At 42.1% G+C, this 12,304-nt stretch overlaps 1 protein-coding gene across 3 annotated transcripts in view; it reads left to right on the forward strand.

Annotated features, from left to right (window-relative positions):
- The window catches only part of OMA1 (OMA1 zinc metallopeptidase), a 177,154-nt gene that overhangs the window by 98,150 nt on the left and 66,700 nt on the right, over nucleotides 1–12,304 (forward strand). Inside the window, exon 10 of one of the 3 annotated variants that reach the window (XM_084964974.1) lies at nucleotides 10,697–11,939. The exons of 1 other annotated variant lie outside the window; for it this stretch is intronic. The gene's annotated coding sequence lies outside the window, so the exon portion shown is untranslated. Of the gene's footprint in view, nucleotides 1–5,724; nucleotides 9,910–10,696; nucleotides 11,940–12,304 lie in introns of those variants that run through there. One more of the 3 variants, XM_084964977.1, reaches the window with a different exon arrangement.

The following is a 12,304-nucleotide window of genomic DNA, read 5'->3' on the forward strand; positions in this document are numbered from 1 at the left end:
GCAGGCAGCTGGACCATGCATCTTGATGCTGAGGCTCCGCTGGCTGCTCCCAAACTGCAGCTGCCCCTATAGCTAGACACACACATAGCTCTGACGTTGGGCTGGAGGGGGAGTTGTGTGTCTATAGCCTGACACATCAATGGATTTACTACAGCAGCACAATTTTTAAAAAAAATTATTTTATTGAAGTATAATTTATTGCAATGTGGTATTAATTTTTGCTATACAGCAGAGTCAGCTATACTTATATATCATTCTCTTTCATATTCTTTTCCATTATGGTATATGGCAACACTTTGAGTAGTGCCTGTCCTTGTCACAGCTCCTGGAAGGAGCAGCTCACAGGGCATTTGGTCATGTCCTTTACCCACATGCTCACTGGGTCAGAGGTAGACACATAACCTAAGTCCAGAATCGTGTGGCAAAGTTAAACAGTTGGGCTGAGCCGGTGGATTTCTGTCCCCAGAGTTTGGAATTGGAAACATAAGAGTGTTGCCAGTGTGTGATGGGTCCTGGACCAGGAAGTTTGTGTCGACCAGGAGTTGGAAGAACTGGGGGGGCCACATGCAAGCTCGTGCTCAACTGTAAAAAAGCAGGGTGAGTCTGGAGGAGGAGCAGACCCGTGGAGAGGAACAGAGGGCCTCAGGCTGTGGGAGAGATGTCAGGTCTCAGTCTCCTGGGATTGGCTCTGTTTAATTCTCTCTCATAGGTTCTCCAAGGCCTCTGAGAAGCCCTGTGGTTAATGCCTTTCCCCCAGGCTGGCTTGAGTGGGTTTCTCTTTCTTGCAGTCAAGAATCTTGATGGAAACAGAGCCCCAGGGTAGCTTCACACTGACATGCAGCATCCCTGGAGGGCACCCAGAGGGAGGTGAGGCTGGACTCCCACCAGCACACCAGAGAAGCTGACCCCAGAGTGGCTTATTGCACCAGGTCTTTCCCACATCTTGGCAGCACCCCCCAGGCTATAAGGAACTGCTGAGATGCACAAAGCGAGGCATCCTGAGAGGTGGGATTCCAGGTAATTAGTGGAGATGGCCAGAGATTCATATAGGCTGAGAGGAAGGAAGAAAATCCTTTCTGAGTTGGGGTGGCATGAGCAAAGACATGAGAATATGAATACATACATTCAATTATTATTGCCGTTATTATTATAAATCTACGTATAGTCGAACGGATTTCCTTTTTCTCGGTGCCCAGCTCTAGGGGTTTTAATACGTGTACAGGTTTATATACTCATCATCACAACCAGAATACAGAACAGCTCATCATCTCAAACATTCCTTTGTGCTCCTTTGTGGTCAAACCTTGCTCCCACCTCTAACCCCTGGTAACCACTGACTATTCCCCATCACGGTACTTTTACTTTTCCCAAAATGTCATCTAAATGGGATCATACAGTATGTAAGCTTTTTTGAGACCAACTTCTTTCACTCAGCATAATGCCTTTGACATTCATCCCTGTTATTATTTGTTGTTATTGATTGCTAAATAGTATTTAATGGGAGTCCCATACTTTGTTTATCTGATCTCCATGGGTTCCTATTTTGGGTAACTATGAATAGAGCTGCCATAACATTTATGTACAGGGCTTTGTGTGAAGATTTTTTATTTCTCCATAGTAAATACCTAGGAGTGGGGCTGCTGGGTCATGTGATAATTATAGGTTTATCTTTATGAGAAAGTGCAGACCATTTTGTGGGGTGGCTGTACCATTTTGCATTTCTACTAGCAATGAATGGAAGTTCCAGTTGATCCACATCCGCATCAACACTTGGTTTTGTCATTCATTTAAATAATCCTTGGCGGTGGGAGTTCCTGTTGTGGCTCAGCAGAAACAAACCCAACTAGTATCCACGAGGGTGTGGGTTTGATCCCTGGACCCACTCAGTGGGTTAAGGATCCAGTGTGGCTGCAAGCTGTGGCACAGGTATGCAGCTGCAGCTCTGATTCGACCCCTAGCCTGGGAACTTCCATATGCTGCACCTGCAGCCCTAACAAATAAATGAATAAATAAAAAATCCTTGGTGGATCAGCGGGTTAAGGACCTGGCATTGTCACTGCAGTGGCACAGGTCACTGCTGTGGCATGGGTTTGATATCTGGCCTGGGAACTTCAGCATGCTGTGGGTGTAGCCAAAAACAAACAAAAGAAATAAACAACTCTCCGCAAATTTTAGGCATTTACTGTTGTCTGAGTATTTGTGTCCTCCCAGACTTTCTGCAAAATCCATCTGTCGAAACCCTAATGATTGTGATGTAATCCTAAGGAATATGATAGTACTGCTAGGAACTTTGGGAGGTGATTAAGTCATGAGTGATTAGGTTGTGAGGGCAGGGCTCTTCTGAATGACAGTAATTGCCTAATAAAAGAGACCCCATGTTGCTTATTTGCTATGTGGAAAATTGGAGTCTTTGTTTCTTCTCAAACCAGAATTAGAAGGAGATTCACATTCTTCCAATGCGTGGTCTAGATTTCAGGCTGCTGTCAAGTTTAGGCTGGGAAATACTGAAGAAAAAATCGACAAGAAACTCACCACTAGTTTGATGTCAGTTGAATCTCTATTCCTTTTGCTACCACGTGCTTTTCAGAGTCCTCAGAGAGCTCTCTCCTTCTTTTTTTCTGGAGTTTTTGGTTGCTTTCAGTGGGAGTAAGACAGAGTGGAAAGTGCCTTGACTCCATCTTGACTGGAACCAGAAAACACTCATTCACTTTTTTATTCACTAATTCTTTCACTCACCCACTAATATTCACTCATTTCCTTATCCTTCACTTGTGAATTCTTTTATTTATTATTACTTATTTGCTCAGAAAAAATTATGTATATTTTAATCAACATACCTGCTTTGAGCACTTACTATTAATCAGGTGCTATGTTAGTCACTGCAAATACAGACATGAAATAGATATGGCTCCTGTCTAAAAATAATCTTCAGAGTTCCAATCATGGTTCAATGAGTTAAAAACCTGATTAATATCCAGGAGGATGCTGGTTCAATCCCTGGCTTTGCTCAGTGTGTTAAGGATCTGGTGTTGCAGTGAGCTAAGGTATAGGCTGGCAGCTGCAGTTCCAATTCAACCCCTAACCTGGGAACTTCCATATGTTGCAGGTACAGTCCTAAAAAGAAAAAAAAAATGATCTTGGCCTAGAGAGAAAGGAAATTAATTAGCAGATAAATATATAGTGGAATGAGTGCTGTGATAATGTGGGGGCCCAATAAACTGCCTTAGGTGAAAGGACCCATAAGAAGGCAGCCTGGCTTCAGGAAGTTGTCTCTTAGAGACAGGTACATTTGAGGTAAGCAGGCCCTTCACTTTAAAAGGCCAGCATGTGTATAAAGCAAGGGGTTGGAAAATCAAGGGGGGCATGTTTGAAGAGGTGATATCTCTGGCCTTTGACCTTGACACTCCTAGGATTTCAGGACAGGGATGTGACTGAAGATAATCCTAGAGTAGAACATAGGGACTCCTCCAAGATAATCCTTGAGTTTAGAAAATTGGTGTTTGGTGATCTCTCCTCTTATTTTTACTCATCCTGGTGGTTCTATCTGCTTGGTATTCTATATTTGCAAAAAAATATATGCTTTGTTCCAAGGAGCCTGCCCAGTCTGTCTGAGGGCACACACTCATTGGTAAAGAGCAGGGAAGCAATAGAGCCTGCCTCTGCCGCTGCATTTGGATAATGTGTTTCGGGCTTGGGTGGGGGGATGGTAGCCTGACTCCTACTGATGTTCAGATTCAAGAGGTGCCAAGTTCTGAAATTTCTCAGTCATCTTCAATTATCTTCCATCTCCCCTTTCTCTCCTGGATCCCAACTCCCAGGAGCTCAGAGCCCCCCTTATTCATCCCCTGATATATACAGTACCTGCATCCTATGTGGCATTTTCCTTATATTTGCTCATTTATTCATTGAGTCATGTATTCATTCACACATGCATAGATGCATCCAAATGTATTCCACTCATATGCTATGCCAGATCTTGGTTTACTATCTTTTTTCCTATAAAATCTTGTTCTTCCTTCTAGTCTATTCCCATTCTTTTTCTATTTTCCTGACCATTCTTTCCTGTCTCTTTTGATGGGTTCTTTTTCTTTCTCCACTTGACAAGTGTGGATGGCTTGCCTTTGAACCATTCTTATGATCTGCTCTGACCCATCCTCCTCTGGTCCTCTTGTCCTCACAGCTGAGGCAGCTGCGCAATCTAGTGCTGAAATTGCGGAAGCACAAAAGGGTTTTACTCAGTCACTGAGCCCAGCAGCTAGGCCTTCAATTCTAATAGCTTTGACTTTTGCTTCATTTCTGAAACCCTAAGAGAGGTCTCATTACAGCAGTTTCTTACTCCCTTGAAAGTGTGTTGGGGCCTCTCTGCTCTCAGCATCTTTTCTCCACCCACAACTGGGGCTCCTCCACCTGCTGGCTCAATAGCAGGAGCAGCCCCATACCCTGGGGAATAGCATGAAACCTCCCTGGATCTAGTCTATTCTTCATGGCATGTTTGGATGGAGGAGAATTCATGAAATCAGAGTCAGATTCATCCATGCTCCAATTTAAAGTCATGCAAAGGAAAGATACATGCACCCCTATGTTCACAGCAGCACTATTCACAATAGTCAAGACATGGAAACAACCTAAATGTCCATCAACAGATGAATGGATTAAGAAGATGTGGTACATATACACAGTAGAATCTACTCAGCCATTAAAGGGCAAAATAATGCCATTTGCAGCAATATGGATGCAACTAGAGATTATCATACTAAGTGAAGTAAGTCAGAAAAAGAAAAATACCATATGATATCACTTATATGTGAAATCTAAAATGTGGCACAAATGAACCTATCTACAAAACAGAAACAGACTCACAGACATAGAGAACAGACTTGTGGTAGTCAAGGGAGAGGGGGAGGTAGTAGGATGGACTGGGAGTTTGGGGTTAGTAAATGCAAACTATTACATTTAGAATGGATGAGCAATGAAGCCCTTCTGTAAAGCACAGGGAACTATATCCTATCTCTTGGGACAGACCATGATAGAAGAGAGTATGAGAAAAAAATGTATGTGTATGTATGATTGGGTCATTATGCTGTATAGCAGAAATGGTCACAGCACTGAAAATCAACTCTAATAAAAATACATATATAAAAATAAAGTCATATAAGCCAAGTTGTTTGACTCTATAATATCAGTTTTCTCACAGTAAAATTGATTGTGAGCAAAATTCTTATCTTCTGTCATACTAATAAAATCCTGTCTTTGTTTAAATACAAAGCAACCACAAACTTCTGGGGAGTGGGAGTTAAAGTCTTGATGTAAGAGGATTGTGTTGGCAATTCCTTTCATTTCACCAGTGATAAGTTTAGGAAAGAACATGGGATGAAATTCTGGTCAATGAGGCATGAGAAGGATGTCTGCTGGGGGCTTTGGAAAAGGATTTTTTCAATGGAAAAAGCCTCAGGGGAGGAAACCCTCACCCTTCTGCCTCAGAATGCCGTCCCTCATGTGATGCTTAGAGCTGTAACAGCCATTGCATGAGGCTAAGTGATGCAAACCAAAGGACAAGACCTGCTGGGGAAGACAGCAGGGTGCAAAGATGGACAAACCTCATTCTGGATGACATTTTCAAGCTACTTAATTGAGCAACCCAGGAACTCTGCTTCTTCCGGTCTTCTATAACATAAATTTCCTTAGGCTTACAGCATTTTTAGTTGCATTTGTTTCTTCTCACAGCCAAAAAGACTTCCTGGTATGTGGCATTGTAATGCTTATCTCACAAAGTTCAACGACAGACTTTCGGCTCACTTTTTGGAGCTCAGCCCGGAATGTCACCTCTTCAAGGAAGCCTCCTCTGATTGCTCATATTAGGTCGTATCTTCTTATATATTAGTCACCAGCACCAGGTATCTTTCTATCTTTTCCTTTATTGCACTTGTCACAGTACGACTACCCAATTATTTATGCTCTCCCTCACTGATGTGTAGGCCCTGTAAAGGCAGAAGTGGTGTTTTGTTGGCTGACCACTGTGTTTCCCATGGGAACTTGCCTAGTGCCCAACATATAATCGACCCTCAATGAATCTTTGTTGAATGAAAGAATTAACACATGAACGTGTGTAGAATAGAGCTGGCATAGCAGGAAAGTCTACCTCCTACCTTCCTGCCCTTTCTGAGAATGAAAAGTTGATCAACTCTCTCCTTACTTTTCATCTTGACAAATGAGTTTGTACCCCATCATTGGCTGATATATTTCAAAACAGTTTTAAATTTACTTTGAAATGCAGCATTATTTCATCCCCTCAGGAACAGGTGCTATTTATTCCTCCCCACCTCCTCTCACTACAGTTCTTTTAGCATTCATGACAGCTAAGCAAACCCATTCTTTGATTTCTCTTCTTCTACAGACTCTAGGTGACTGATCAGTCATTACATGTGAATAATGACTTGGGAGGTTGCTAAGCCATATAGGAGTCTAGCTACCTCACCACTGAGCACTCAGCTCTTAGCTAGTGAAATGAAGTTTGGTCACAAATTCCAATCTGATGAGATGTCCAAAGAGCTGCCTTTCACTTTCCAAGAGTGGTCATGGGGCCCATGATTGCAGGGGAATATGGGGTCTGTAGGAAGAACAGCTGGAATAGCCTTGTCATCCCATAGGAGTATTTGGGGGAAACAAGCCAGCATATCATGGTGATTTATTTTTAGGGAGCATTAGCTTGCTTTGGAAGGTGAAGGAGATTGGAGAGTCAGGGCTTATTGGGAAAGAGGCCAAGCTTATCTTCTTCTTTCTCTTGTCCATTGACAAGGAACAACAATGAGGGTACCAATAATAGCAGTAATGACTGCAGCCTCAGGGGAGACTGGAAATGGAGTTGGCAGCAAGCACACATGTTTGCTTAACTATTAAGTTTAGTTTAGTTATAGATGTTTAATTATCTATTCCAATATTTCTCAAAAGATATTTTTTCAGAGCTTAAGTTTCCCAAATGCTTTGATAAAAGAGCTCATATTTAAACTGTTTGGAAAATACAGCATACACTTGACTCAGTAAACACCAAAGTCCCTGCAAAATAAAGAAATCTGATAGATTCCATTTAACCTAGAGTTCTGGTACCTATTTCACCAAGGAAACAAATTTTTTGTAACTAATATTAACAACTCCTGGAAGGAAGACATTTTGGGGAATGCCAGTCTGAGCAAAGGTGGGTTACTAAGGTATCCTCTTATAACAAATATGTACTGAGTTCATTCATTCATTCATGTATGTAATTATTTATTTGAGGAAGATCTATTGAGAGACTCCTCTGCATAATGTAATGCGCTAGGAGAAAGGGATGCAGATTTGGTCATTGCTTGCTTCCAGCTATAGTCTAGTGGACAAGACAAAGTTAAATAACACATTCCACCATGGACTGCTTAATTACAGCTGTAATGAATGCTACAACAGAGAAGCATAGGATGCATATAAATGTATGTAACAGGAGAAGGGAGGTGGTTTGGGAGGCAGTCAGGAAAGCCGTGGACTAACCATCCTGGTTTGTGCAGTGCTAGGAGTGTCCTGTGATAGGTGACTTTAACAGCTAAAATTGGCAAACCAGGATGATTGGTCACCTTAGCAGAACATGACTTCTGAGGAGCCATCTGTGGTGCTAACTATGGCAGAAAGAACTCTGGTAGAATGGAGACCTGTCTGGGGCTGCTTCACCTGCATGGGCCTGACTTTCCTTATCTGAAGAATGAAGGGGGTGATGGCTTCTGCCTCTTCACGAGTTATTGGGACTGGCAAGTGGGGTGATTGCTATGGAAGACCTTTGCCAGGTATAATGGGCATCCTAAGTGCAAGAGATTACTATTCCTTCAGGGGAACTGTAATTCATCACTCCCTGAAGGGAGGTCCCCATCCCTCCAGGAAAGGTTTTTATGAAAGTATCATGAGTGGTGCAGCTAGGTTTCTAAATCCAACAGCAAGAGGCATTTCCCACAGATACAAGAACAGGAGCACATGCAAGCTAGGTGCAGGAGGTGTAAATCACAGAGAGGCAAAAAAAAAAAAAAAAATCTGAATGTTGCAGGGAAACACTTTTATTGCATGTAAGTATTTATTACAATTGCATTGGGCAGGGCCATGCCCAGGACAGTGTCAGATCTCTGCAGCCCAGTGAACAGACTTGCACATATGTGGACTTGTGCACCTCAGGTGAGTCTCATCACCTGCTGGGGTTTCAAGGTTGTCATCTATAAAGTGGAAATGATGGTGTTTTATGATATCCTCAGAATGTGAGGAATTTTCCATGCCCAAGGAACTGTGCTGTGTTTACACATATATTTAATCCCCATGTAAAAGTAGGTTTTAGGAGTTCCTGTTGCAGTGTAGCAAAAATGAATTCCACTAGTACCCATGAGGATGCAGGTTCAATCCCTCGCCTCACTCAGTGGGTTAAAGGATCCAGCATTGCTGTGAGCTATGATGTAGGTCTCAGGCACTTCTCAGATCCCTCGTTGTTGTGGCTGTGGTGTAGGTTGGCAGCTGTAGCTCCAATTTGACCTCTAGCCTGGGAACTTCCATATGCTTCAGGTGTGGCCCTAAAAAAAAAAAAAAAAAAAAACATTAAAAAGAAGATTTTTTTTATGATCTTCCATCTTCCACATTGAAAATGTAGAAAATGGGCTAAGGGAGGTTAAGAGACTTGTCAAAGTAGGGTGACCAACTGTTCTGGTTTCCTGAGACTGTTTTGATTTTAGCACTAAAAGTCCCGTGTTTTTTGGGAACCTTCAGTCCCAGGCAGCTGGGAACAGTTGTCCTGTTAGATGGTCACACAATTAGTAAGTGGCAGAGCTTGTAAAATCTGAGGAAGAGGATTATTTGTTAAATTGCTAACAAAAATTATAACAACAAAAGCTATTTGATATAATTATACATTCTATAATAATATGGTAATAATCATTATTAAATCAACTTCCATTCCCATATAAACCAAGTGCTTCTATCCTTTTAAGAAAACCCCTCTATTTTAATAGCACTCACGAGACATTTGTGCTACTCACCAGTAACTGTAGTTTTCTTCCTTCAGGGCCCAGAGCATTTGATGTTAGATTTGACCAAAAGACTTGTTTTGGCCGATGGCATATGATTGGCAGTGATATTCATCGCTTCGGGGCAGAAACATGTCTCCCTCGTGGTGGGTGCTGGGGGTGCCTCTCCCAGACCCCTCTTGCTGGCTGGTATGCTTAACCTCCAGGTACTGTGAGAGTTGAAGCACCAACAGCTCACAGCTGCCCTTCCTTGCTCATCAGGGCTGAGGACCAGATCTGAAGCCAGACCAGCTGGTTCAAGCCCAACTCAATCAGGAATCACCGTGGGTACTTATCGTCTCTGAACCTTAGTTTCCTCATCTTTAAAAGGGACTCCTTACCTCATATGCTGATGTGAGGATTAAACAAGTAATGTATGTAAGGCTCTTATGACAGTTTGGCAGATAATAAAGCACTCTGGCTATTTTTATTTCTCCTGCTTTACTCTATCTCTAGAGAAACATGACAACATATACCCATGGAGCTAATGCTGTCATTGAAGATGGTTTTGAGCAACAGATAAGAAACAAAAGTCCAGAGATATTTAATCATTTTATTAGTGTTGGAGTTGGATTAAGAACCAATATAGGTGGAGTTTCCGTTGTGGCTCAGTGGTTAACGAATCCGACTAGGAACTATGAGGTTGTGGGTTCAATCCCTGGCCTTGCTCGGTGGGTTAAGGATCCAGCATTGCGGTGAGCTGTGGTGTAGGTTGCAGATGTGGCTCGGATCCTGCGTTGCTGTGGCTGTGGCATAGGCTGGCGGCTACAGCTCTGATTCGACGCCTAGCCTGGGAACCTCCATATGCCACGGGAGCGGCCCAAGAAATGGAAAAAAAAAAAAAAAAGAATCAATATAGGGGAATGATAATAACACTAACTAGTACTTGGGATTGGCTAGGCACTTCATAATCCCATTCAATCTTCACTATAATGTTTGGAAATTATTATAATCCCAATTTTACAGGTGTGGAAATAGAGGCAGGAGAGGTGAAAAGAGCTAGAAAGAGGTGGCATATGCACACCACCGTATATGGAACAGATAGATGGTCATGGAGACCCGCCGTATGGCACAGAAAACTCTCCTCAATATTCTGGGATAACTTATATGGGAAAAGAATCTGAAAAAGAATGGATATGTGTATATGTATAACTGAATCACATCGTTGTATGGCAGAAATTAACACTTTATTATAAGTCAACTATGTAAGTCAACTTCAATAAAACTTAAAGATTCAAAAAAAAAAAGTAGCAGAGTCAGAAGAAAATAGAATGAAACATTTTGAGGTGAACTTTTTTTGGCAACAAAAATTATAACTGATTATACGTTTAAACTATGAAAGGTATTGGTTATTTAAGAGTTCTTAAGGAAGAACAAACACATTTGTTCATTTATTTACACAATGTTACACATGATATCTCCTACTCTATACCTTGTCTTTTAAAAAATGAATTCTTTGTTTTAGAATAACTTTAAAGAGCACTTGCAAAGACAGTATAGGGAGCTCCCACATACCTATCTCCTAGCTTTTCCTCATTTTAACATCCTGCTTTGCTCTAATATATTTGTCAAAAGTATCGATACATTGTTGTTAACGGAACTCCAGACCTTTTTTTTTTTTTTTTTTTTTTCAGATTTCATCAGTTTTCCCACTAATGTTATTTGTCGAGGATCCAGTCCAGGGCTTACTGAATTTTAGGTGAAAAAAAGCCTTGGAAATGGTGGAAAAGTTTGTTTGCCAATGGAATAAGGACTTTATATTAGGACAATAGAATTATAGATGATTTTTTTTCCTGGGTTCAAAACTTTAACACTCATGCTGCATTAACTATATGGGAAATGTTATTAAAAGAAGGCTCCTGGACTTGTGGGCATTTGGCGTTGTTGAGGACAAACCAAGTTATGGATTTAGAAGTCCTTAAATTATCTACTGGCTCCATGGGGTAAGGGAGAAGGGTTTATGTGTGTGTTCCAGGAGAAGCAGGGGATAGGTAACTGAGCCATCATTGTCTCCTGGAGAGGACAGGAAGAAAGAGGGCCTGGATGCATTTAAATTTTCCCTTGCGAGTTCATAACCAGCCACTGGTAAATCTAGGAGAGTGACTCCAAAGGGATTTTTTGTTTGTTTATTTGTTTCTTTTCAGACTGAGATTCTGTGAATCTTTGAACAAATATGCATTAAGTATAATGTGCTGGGCCCTTTTCTGGCTGCTTTATTTATGCTGTTTCCTGTAATCCTCAAAATAAGATCTTCTTACACATTAAAAGAGTGAGGTCAGAGAGGCTAAGTGACTTGCCCAAGGACACACAGCTTGTCAGTGGCAGAGGAAGGATTAGAACTAGGTCTTTATGGCACTGCGGTCTTTTATGCCCCAAATTGTACTTGTTTGACATCCTCTCAAAAAAGCTCCTTTGGAGTTGGGCATCAAAAAAAGGACCCTTCTCTTTGGATGGGCATTTGGCAAGGGACCCTGAAGTGATGCCTAGAGAAGGGAGACAGAAGCTTTAGGAGGTGCAGTGAGGTTGTGTGTGTGAATGCTGTCAGCAATGTACTGCAGTACATTTCACCCTCTCCTTCCTCTTCCTCAGTTGAGTAATAATAAGGAATCTTGTGTCAGCTCTTGGTTCAAACTAGCATTATGGAGTTTTTGGCAGAAGACCAGTACTGGCAGGAAGGAGCAGGGCCCGGGCAGCCTCCAGATCCTGCCAGGGGTTCCCCTGGGACTGGTCAAGTTGGTTTTCCTGGGCCAGATGCTTGGGAAACTTCCAACTTGGCTTTGGGGGTTCACACACACATGTGCACGCACACACAGCAAAACAAAATAAATAAAGTGGAATAAAAAAGCTGGAGGCATCCCAGCGTGCCCTATTTACAAACTGCTCTAGTTCCTTCTGGGTTGTATTTGATTTTCTCCTTCACTGAGAAATGGGGAGACATCAGAATGGCTTATGTGCCAAGGAGACGACTCCCAGCCATCCCTCAGCCCCCCTCACCCCCTCAGTCCCTTTCCTATGACAGGATGCCCTCAATTACTCTCTCTGGGGGGGTCTCCATCAGAAAAGAGATGGAGCCAACCATCTGTTACCAACTCCAGTGAGCAGTTTAATTTTCGCTTGTTCCCAACGAGGAGGATTTTGTAAGAACATAAATTACCATCAGTCCTGGTTAATCAGGAGCTTGCTTTCTGAAGGGGCGGAGATAGTCAAGCCAGGGACACCTACTGACCTGGCCTTACCAGGAG

This window comes from Sus scrofa, chromosome 6 (assembly GCF_054392235.1).
Source record: "Sus scrofa isolate SSC_HxYL_T2T_F1_AM1 chromosome 6, Sscrofa_HxYL_maternal_Yorkshire_Landrace_v2.0, whole genome shotgun sequence".
NCBI lineage: Eukaryota > Metazoa > Chordata > Mammalia > Artiodactyla > Suidae > Sus > Sus scrofa.